The sequence below is a fragment of the Corythoichthys intestinalis genome, chromosome 10, assembly GCF_030265065.1.
Source record: "Corythoichthys intestinalis isolate RoL2023-P3 chromosome 10, ASM3026506v1, whole genome shotgun sequence".
Classification (NCBI taxonomy): domain Eukaryota; kingdom Metazoa; phylum Chordata; class Actinopteri; order Syngnathiformes; family Syngnathidae; genus Corythoichthys; species Corythoichthys intestinalis.
In genome coordinates, this window is record NC_080404.1 from 17,578,280 (window position 1) to 17,587,571 (window position 9,292).

At 39.3% G+C, this 9,292-nt stretch overlaps 1 long non-coding RNA gene across 1 annotated transcript; it reads left to right on the forward strand.

The window, feature by feature from the left end:
- The first annotated feature begins 424 nt into the window (after nucleotides 1-424).
- On the forward strand, nucleotides 425-7,143 carry LOC130923389 (uncharacterized). The gene is made up of 3 exons (XR_009064697.1): nucleotides 425-543; nucleotides 4,057-4,180; nucleotides 6,727-7,143. It is a non-coding gene; the product is annotated as an uncharacterized LOC130923389 (long non-coding RNA).
- The last annotated feature ends 2,149 nt before the right edge of the window (nucleotides 7,144-9,292 follow it).

Genomic DNA, 9,292 nt, shown 5'->3' on the forward strand with positions numbered 1-9,292 from the left:
TGTGCAAAGCGGTACTACCGAAACGTCAGTTGGGTAGCTTTGCATTACAGGATCATGTCGCACTGTCTGTTCTTTGCTCTTTTATTAGACCGCCCCACGGGAGACAAAAGCTCGCTTTCTTTATTGTTGTTCTTCTACTGAGGAGGAGGACACTAGCTGAAATTGATACTTACTCTGTTATTTTTTGACCGATCAGAATTAAATTTAGTAGGTATGTTCTAAGGATGTATACACATCGATTCCCGGTGTCAGATTATTTTTATTTTGTCTCATGGCTGGCCGCTGCATACCCTGATTACCTTCATTTATCCCCACCTGTACTCAATCCACCTCCTCATGGCCCAGCCAATAGCACTGCTTCACTCTACAAATACCTGTGTATTTCATGGCCTTTATTCCGTTCTATTCTGTCAGACTGCAGAAGCCTGCCTGTTACCTGCCAAGCTCTCCAAATCTGACGCTTGAACCTGCCCTCTCTCCTGCCCTGGTAACTTGACCTGCATTGTGTTTTGGAACCTTGACTTCTGCCTAGCCCTTATAGAGGTATGTACTAGGGATGGCCAAATGAAGCTTCATGAAGCAATGAAGCTTTGCAGCCAATTGGTTTGCACATGTAGCAAAGCTTCATGGTGCTTCATTTACTCTATGGCGCCATCAAGTGGTCTAGAAGCCCAAAAGGTCAACAGTGTTAAGAATTCAATGGCTATTTGCTTCAAACCCTTTCTTGCCAAATGTATCACATTTGATACTTAGAACTTCATGATTTTGACACTACAGTAATTCAGAATTTTGAAATATCTTTCCTCAAAAAAAAAAAAAAAATGGATGCAAGTCAACTCATGCACCTGCAGGTTCCATGAGAAAAAAAAGGATTTAGCAAGGGTTATAGATATTAGAGCACTTATTACACATAAGACCTTATTTTTCAAATTTTGTGATTCTCTGACAATTGCTTCATATTGCAGGCATTACAGGGTTAAGACAAAGATATGAATGTGCTTGTGTTAGTAATTTAGTATGTGAACAAAATACAACAAGTGCTAAGGATAATTTGTTATTCATTTTTATTTAGAAATAATAGCCTTCCCACAGTGGCTGGCTTTATACGGTTTCTTTTTTTGGACAATATTTCACCAGCTTTAGAAAATATTCTTTCACAAGGCACAGATGAAGCTGGGGTGCAGAGTAATGTGAGTGCCAGTTTATATAAATTTGGGTAGGTATTTTTATGTGTCTCCCAGTACACTAATGGATTGTTCATTCTGTTGTTGTTTGGTTCAGATTGTTTGTCGATGTTTGGTCCAGGGTTGCATCAGCTAGGGTGTTTCTCCCTTACTTTATTGGAAGCAATCAAATCAAAATGTTCCCATACAGGGGAGGACCGCCTTTTTCGCGCAGGTTCCATCGCAAGCAACGGACAAGGCTCGAAAAAAGATTGCACCAGTTGCACTGTTGCGCACAGGTGTAACAAGTATAGGAGCCCCGAAATCCACAAAATGTGAAATAACAGACGATCGCCATTGCGTTTTGCAACCAATTTAAACCGTAGTCTGTACTGTGTTTGCAATGCGCGCCAAACGTCGGACCACTCCCGAAGTGTATAAGAGTGTTAGCCGGCCGGCGAGGCTTTACACGACAGCATGTCTGGGTTTTGTCTAAATGACGCGACGCCTCGATACAAGCGTCGTGGAAACGCCCCTCCCATTACTCGACACAAGCTTCGGAACCTCGGCCCATTTCGTCCCATCACTAGTATGTACTGCTGCCTGCTTTTCGCCTGCCCCGCTGTTGTGTGTATGCTCCCCCAACCCTTCTATAAAAGGAAAAAACTGTCTAAACATGACACGTTTGTGGTCCCCCTCTGTCTGGCCTGTGAAAGAATTGCAGTATTAAAATTAATACTCCTCCGTTATCTGTGGACTGATCCCTATTAAATTTGGTAGGGACTGTATCTTCAAGGGTTTTATAGGAATTGATCCTCTGAGCCTGATTTTGAATTTTATTTATTTTTTGTCTCCAGGTTGATTAATTGCATTATTTAGTTGCGAACTTATTGCTGCCCGTAGGTTCCGAGTTGGCCAGTAGAGAATCTATTCTTTGGTTGTTTTTTTAATGTCTCTGGGCTGATGAGACATTTAGGAAAGGTACAAGTAGCAGGTCTGAATACACAATTCTGATTATTTTTTTTAAGTCATATTTTTTGGGGCGTGCCCATTCAGATTGCCTTTGTCCATTGAGCCCATTTAAGTATTACGCATACGCACTAATTCGAAGTCCGACACGCACTGAGCAAACTGACCCGCATGTGCAGAAGCATCAAAACCAATAACTACGCACTGTGTGTGCATGACACACACACACACATAAGCCTTATATGTGTGCGTCAATTTGCCCCGACTCAGCATGTAAGCAATACTGAAATATTGTTCGTTTGGCGTACAGTAAGAAACAGAGCATTATCAGGTATATCCTTTTCTTCAATGTATTTATGACTGCGGTCAAGCCCGCTTCCTGTGTAGTAAAAGCAGAGTTCAAGCTAGGCACTAACGTTAATTAACAGCAACACCGCTGTCATCTTGCTTGCTGCTCTCCCTCTTTCCTGACGTAATTGCTGAATGAATTACGATTTGGGAGACTTGACAGTTCAGACCACCGCCACATTCTGGAAAAAATATGGCCCAGATCGGATTTAAACCACATACGAAAGTGACCCAGGTCGGCTTTAAAATGGTCCACTTCTATGCGACTTTTCCCATCCAGACCATCAAGTTAATGCCTCACTTGAGTCGGAAAAACATGCATTAAGACCTGCAGTGTAAACCTAGCCTAAGAGACCGAGCTGGACAATCGTAGTTCATTATGAGCTAGGTTTTTCCAAAGAAGTCGTAATTTCTTTTAGCCGTAAAATAACATAAGAAATAAAATCGCATACAGTTGTACCTCTACATACAAACCCGGTCCTGGAACAGATTGAATTTGGAAGTCGAAATGGTTGTATGTCAAGAGGGATTTTCCCATATGAATACATTATACAGTATTGGCCTGAATATAAGACGGCCCAGATTATAAGACGACCCCCTCTTTTTTAAGACTCAAGTTTGAAAAAAGACTTTAATGAATCGGAAATTTAAAAGCGTTTTTATTGTCACCTTAACTGATAAAGACTGGCGAACGGAGGTTTGAGGAGACAGTGGGTGGATTAGAGGTCTTCTGCTTGAAGGCCATCAAGATCGTAGACATATTCCAGCCATATTGTCGAGCCAGTTCACCCACACGCACACCATGCTCATGTTTCTATCATTTCCTTCTTAATTTCAATGGTAAGCGTCACTTTTGTCCTTTTTTCACCACCTGCGCTAACCTTCTTGGGACCAATTTCGTTTTCTCTCACTAGAAAATCCTCCGTGCGTCTGTCTTGTGGGAAAACGGACTTGCGACACTCTCATAAATCGTCATATTTCAAGCATGTCGTCATACGTCGAGACAAATGACAAAATTTTACGTCGAATGGATCGTATGTCGAGGTACCACTGTACTTTACCCGAATGTAAACACAGATCACAAATGAGACATTCAAACATTTTGTCCTAGCAAATGATGTTTGCTAACGTATAATTATTCTCAATAATGTACACATGCAAACATATTTAATAGATTTCACGAATCCTCACTTGTTTTTAATGCCGTAAAATCTGCATTTTGTGGTGGATGACAGGCCACAATCGTAGAAAAATGTTTTTCTAATAAGACACTTTTATAAATTTGGACAAGGCTTAAGTCAGATACATGCATTGTTCAGATTTTGTAAACACAACTGTACTATGTTCATTTTTTAATATAAATCTGTCATAATAGAACAGCTTTAAATACTTATACACAGTACTTATACAACATGCACGCATGTCCGCATGAGTACATGCACACGCACACAATAACAATGCATTCGTTTATCTGCTTTAAGTAAACAGTTCAACATCCTGAGAAAAATGTGCTTTTAGCTCAAAGCTTTCTTTCCTGCCAACATTTGAACTGACATCCTCATCCATCACTCTGCAGGCAAAGCAGACCAGCATTATGAAGTTATTTTAAAGAATGCCAACCTTCACCAGTGATTTACATGTGCTTGAGCTGCCTGACCACAATGAGCATTGAAATGGGCTCATTAGTTTAACATTAACAGGTAGGTGACACGCTCCAGTGGAGTGGATTTTCAGCTTTGGCTTGTTTCTTGTAAATTAACTTTTCCAGTTTAATTCCATGTTTGTGACGGTTCCGCTTCTCGGCAAAAAAAAAAATTAACATTCCATGTCGCTCGATTGGTAATTTAACTCAATAGCCACCATTGACAGCAACAGAGGTCCAGTCTATTTGAAGTGGGAGGGCATTCGTTCATTCATTGCCAGCCCTTCTAGTTCAAATTGAGTGGAAGTCTAGTAGTGACAAACAGCAGAGGGATAGAAAGAGTCGAATGATTGGATGTCTAACATCGTCAATGGCACTGAGTTAACTTTGTTTGTTGTCTCAGTCAATATGTCGAGAAATAAGCTAATTTGTTTGAGTAACAGTAGAGGCTACTAAGACTTATTACTGCGAGAATGCGAGTCCACATTTTCTAACAGGGTTAAGTAATTTGCTTGTTACTTCTATTACACATTACACATTATTCTATTCCACAACATTATGATTGCTTGCACAATGTTAAATATTTTCAAGCTTTTTTTTTTTTTTTTTTTTTTTTTTTTAAATCAAATTTAACATTGAAGTAATATCATTTTACCCTTCATCATTTTATCCTATTGATGTAGCTTGCAATATGATGGCAGTACAGTTCTACACTGCTGCAAACTACAGGCACAATAATAAAAGGTGGTAGTAACTGTTGTGGCCTATTGTGTATAATGGAAACACAACGCCTTTCCCTTTGCCATTGTGGCTTTCTATCTGCAAACTTCCCCAAAAACAACATTAGTCCACAGAGCTCACTCAACACTGAGATGATTAGACATGAAAACACATTTCAGCAAGCAAATTCCTGTTCTATCTCAAGACTTATTCTTGGTGCATGAGCCCACTTTCAATCCGTGTGTGGGAGAACCAGCAGATCTTATTTACCTTAGAGGAAAGTGAAATGCCTGGGTCGCCTATATTCGAACTGACAGGCCCATTTGGAAGCAATCATTAAATGTGTCATGGAAAAAACGAGATGTCATGGTGCAAGGTACGTCAGAAGCTGCCAGCATTAATACTTTCTTCAGAGATGATAAATTTCACAAGTTTTCAGTACATATTCGAGTTCGTTTTGTTTGTTTTTTTGTTGTTGTTGTTTGTTTCCTGGAGTTCAACATGTTGGCCGCATTATCCCTAACGAACTGTAACCAACAATCAGGGACAAAAGAGAGGAAGACTTTTATCAGTGTCACCTCAGGTTCAGGTAATTGACTGTCCTTTCGTCAATATCTTGTTTGAAGACACCACTGTTCTAACCCACTGAACATCAGTGTAACTTACTGTATGCTAGCCCATATCACTCAAATAGTGTGATGTCTCTAATCTCTCCTCATGAACTGTTTGCATCCAGCGGTAATATTGACACATGGGCTTGCCTGTTCTATTCGTTCTTGCCATGCACACACACGCACAGTATACAAGTTCCTTCATCACATGACCAGAATGAATGAATGAGGCGTTGTTGGCTCCTTAGAACTGATGCCCATGATTTGTAGGTAGGGATAATGTGATTTGGAAACCCTGGGCTTCTGATTACAGAACAGAATCAAACACGTCAAACCATTATAGATCATCCCCAGTCAGAAGCATGCCGCATACTGTACATTTTGTGCTATGGTACTGAATTGAAATAATTGTCCAAAAAGCTATAAAAAGGGATTTTGATTTTTTTTTTTTTTTGCGCTTAAAGCAACACTAGGTAACTTTTCAACCTTCATAAAATATTTTCATAACATTTGCGATATGTCGACTGACAAATAGCTGAATGACACCTCTTTTATATCTTGTGGGGGTTTGTATCACTTTCACCGGCACTAATTAACTTTGAGGAGGGTGGCAGGAACCCTGCAACACAAAAAAACTGCAAATGTGCTGACTGCTTTACGGCGTTTCTTCTTCTCAACTTTGTCATATGCTATTCTTTAGCCACAACTAGATTAATTACCTCATTATTATTCATCCTTCACAGAGCCGCTGGAAACATGTCGTTTAAGCAGGCGACCGGGAGATCAGGAATTTATGACACTGTGCACTCAGTGCGCTGGTACTCATGGGAAACGCAGTCTTCCTTAAGGCAAAACACTACCACTTTTGTCCACCTGTGTCGCTAAAATCGACCAAAACTGAAAAGTTATCGACTGTTGCTTCAACTTCAATTCCTTTTTCTATTTGGTAAATGTGTTTCAATGAGTGCAAGCTCATAGTGTGTCACATATGAGTGCTTTGTGAGTGTGGAGGGGCTCAGCGTCAACCCGCTGCTTGGTAGAGGAAGAAACTAGAGTGCCAGAAGTCAGGTCTCCAAACACATGCAACTACTAATTAAAAAAAAAAAAAAAAAAAAAAAAACACCAGAATTTAAATTTTTTGCTAGTCGTTTTTAACAAAGCAGGTGTTGCCTGGATAGTTATGAAGGTCTACGGTTCAACTCAGTAAAATGCCTCCCGTGGATGTTCATTCGAAAAGATCACTGATTCGCTCATTTTGCTGTCAATCAAAAAGGACTTCCACCTCAGACGGGTAATCCAATCATCATGCAGAGCATCCGGACCAGCTGAGACCCGCCCACAGCCTATAGACCCCCAGAAACGCTGAGTGTCCGATGGGCAGGATAAACCCAGCCTTTAGCCAAGGACTTGTCTCGTTTCACTGTAGTGAAACTATGCACTCTCAACTCTGGAGACCCACAGCATCCACACTGTTTAAGGGACTGTGAAGCTGCGCACATGAATGAGAAGCAAGTCACATCGTAATGAGTGATAAGAAGCTAATTCTGACCAAAAGTTGAGCGATTTTGTAGCGCATATTTAGTCAATGACATTTACGCACAACAGTGTACATTTGACATTTTTGGGGAAGCTTAGCATCCCTTGTCGTCTTAGAACAATTGCAACTGGTGTTGCCATTTCATTAACATAAAGGGTGTGAGATGTTTTTAAAGTACCATTCTGTTGTTTTTTGTCACTAAAATACCCCCACCCCCCCATGCTTTAGTTTTCATGCAATCGACATTTTTGATTTTATTAGTGGTATTTTATACATATTCTTCGGATAATTTCACCAAATACCAGTTTTACTTTTTTGTCCTTTGCATAGTTATATAGTTTTTTTTCTAAACTATTGTCAACATTAGCGTTTCATAGTCGACTGATTTACAAATATTGGAGCACCAGTGCAGTGCAGCGCATCACATTGTCCCTATTTTTGGTGTCTTATGTCTGCAGTTGTCTAAAACATGGCTAACCGGTATAATTTAGCTACATATTGTTGTTTTTGGGTTTTTTTTTTTTTCTTAATCAATGTCATCTAAAGTATATACCCACTTTGTTAAGGGTAAGAGAGTTTACTGACAAAAAAGGTCAGATTTGGATTCGGCACCCCAAAACTGCTTAAGCACAAATTCCCTCTATAAGACAAATGTAAACAAACTGAACTTAAATTCATTATTATGTATTTTGTTGTTATTATCAATGTTTTATATTTTTTGTTTTATAGATTAATACAGTTATAAACTATTAAAAACTAATACACTTAACATGAAAAAAAAAACAAATACACTCTGTTTATGGCTCCCAATGATATATATTTTTTAATACTAGTATATAACTCATTGCCTGCCATTCAAGGTCTGCCTTTGAGTACGCATGTTTTTAGTGCCATTGACGTCAAAACGGATTGGAAGTCGAGCACTGTCACTGGCATCCAGTGAGTGTCCTATATGACTTAATAAGCATTTCCTTAAAATGACTTTCTTTGGGCATCTGCTCGGCCAAAATGGCTTTGCTGTTAAGAACTGTAGCGTCATTTGTTGATTTGCCCGACAGCCAAAAATTTTGCCTTCATGTGAACAGTGATTTTCTTAAAATACATTAGTGTACACGTCTATTTTGTTTGTCCATTTTCGGCTAGTGTGGGAACATATTTTTTTACTATCCATGTTCATTGCAGACGTAGTTGAAATGACATAAATGATGACCCTTTGGGAAGGAAAGCGCAAAGACATCTAGAATAAACCCGACGCGCGTGAGTCACCGGCATCCCCCTCACAGCAATTAAATTCACTTTAAACCGACTAACATCTAATCTTATACTCTCATTTTAACCCGCTATACTGTAATCCCATTTTTTCCAAACCTTCCCATAGCTGCTGGTCTCACTGTGCATTAACCTCATGAAAGTTGTTCTCACAAGACATTCACAAAAACATATCAAATAACCAAATCAACTCAGAGAATGAACTTTTACATATGTCTGGAGACAACAATTAAGCAACCTTTAACAATATAATTCATCTGAATAGAATAGAAAGCCTATATTGTCATTGTATGGAGTACGATGAGATTTAAAGCTTCGCCATAATTTGCACCACTAAAAAGAAGCAAAAGTACAATAAGGCTGGGAATAAAGTGAAAAAGTAAATAGCAGCAAGTGGTAATTTAGCAGTGTGTATAATGTCAATTAACAGTCCTCAGACTAGGAGGCAGATGGTTAACTTGATATGTGCAATTGACAGTCTGTGCATAGATATTGATGTAACAGTGCTAAAATGCTATAATGTAACTGTGCAAATATTGCATATGTAGTACCCAGATTCAGCAGAACCCAAATTGAGGCAGATGTCTGAGAACATTACCTAATGACGTGCATGTGACAATATTGTGGCATTAGCAGTGCAATAACAGTGACATTTCAGTGCAAACTTGAGTTGACTATGGTGATAGCTTTTGGAAAGAGACCGTCTCTCAGTCTGTTTGTTTAGGATGTTTTGGTCCTTTAGCACCTGCCGGAGGACAAAAGGTTGAAGAGGCGGAAACTGGAGTGTGTATCGTCTTTTATGATGCTCCTTGCCCATAGACTAAGATGACAGCACGCGTGCATGCAGAGGCTTCGAGCTCCCCATATATGTGCACGTGATTGCAAATTATACACATAATGAAAGGATTGACTAAAAAAAAAAAAAAAAAAAAAAACCATGGTATGCAAACTATCTATCTACAGTGGTATGAAAAAGTATCTGAATCTTTAGGAATTTCTCACATTTCTACATAAAATCACCATCAAATGTGAC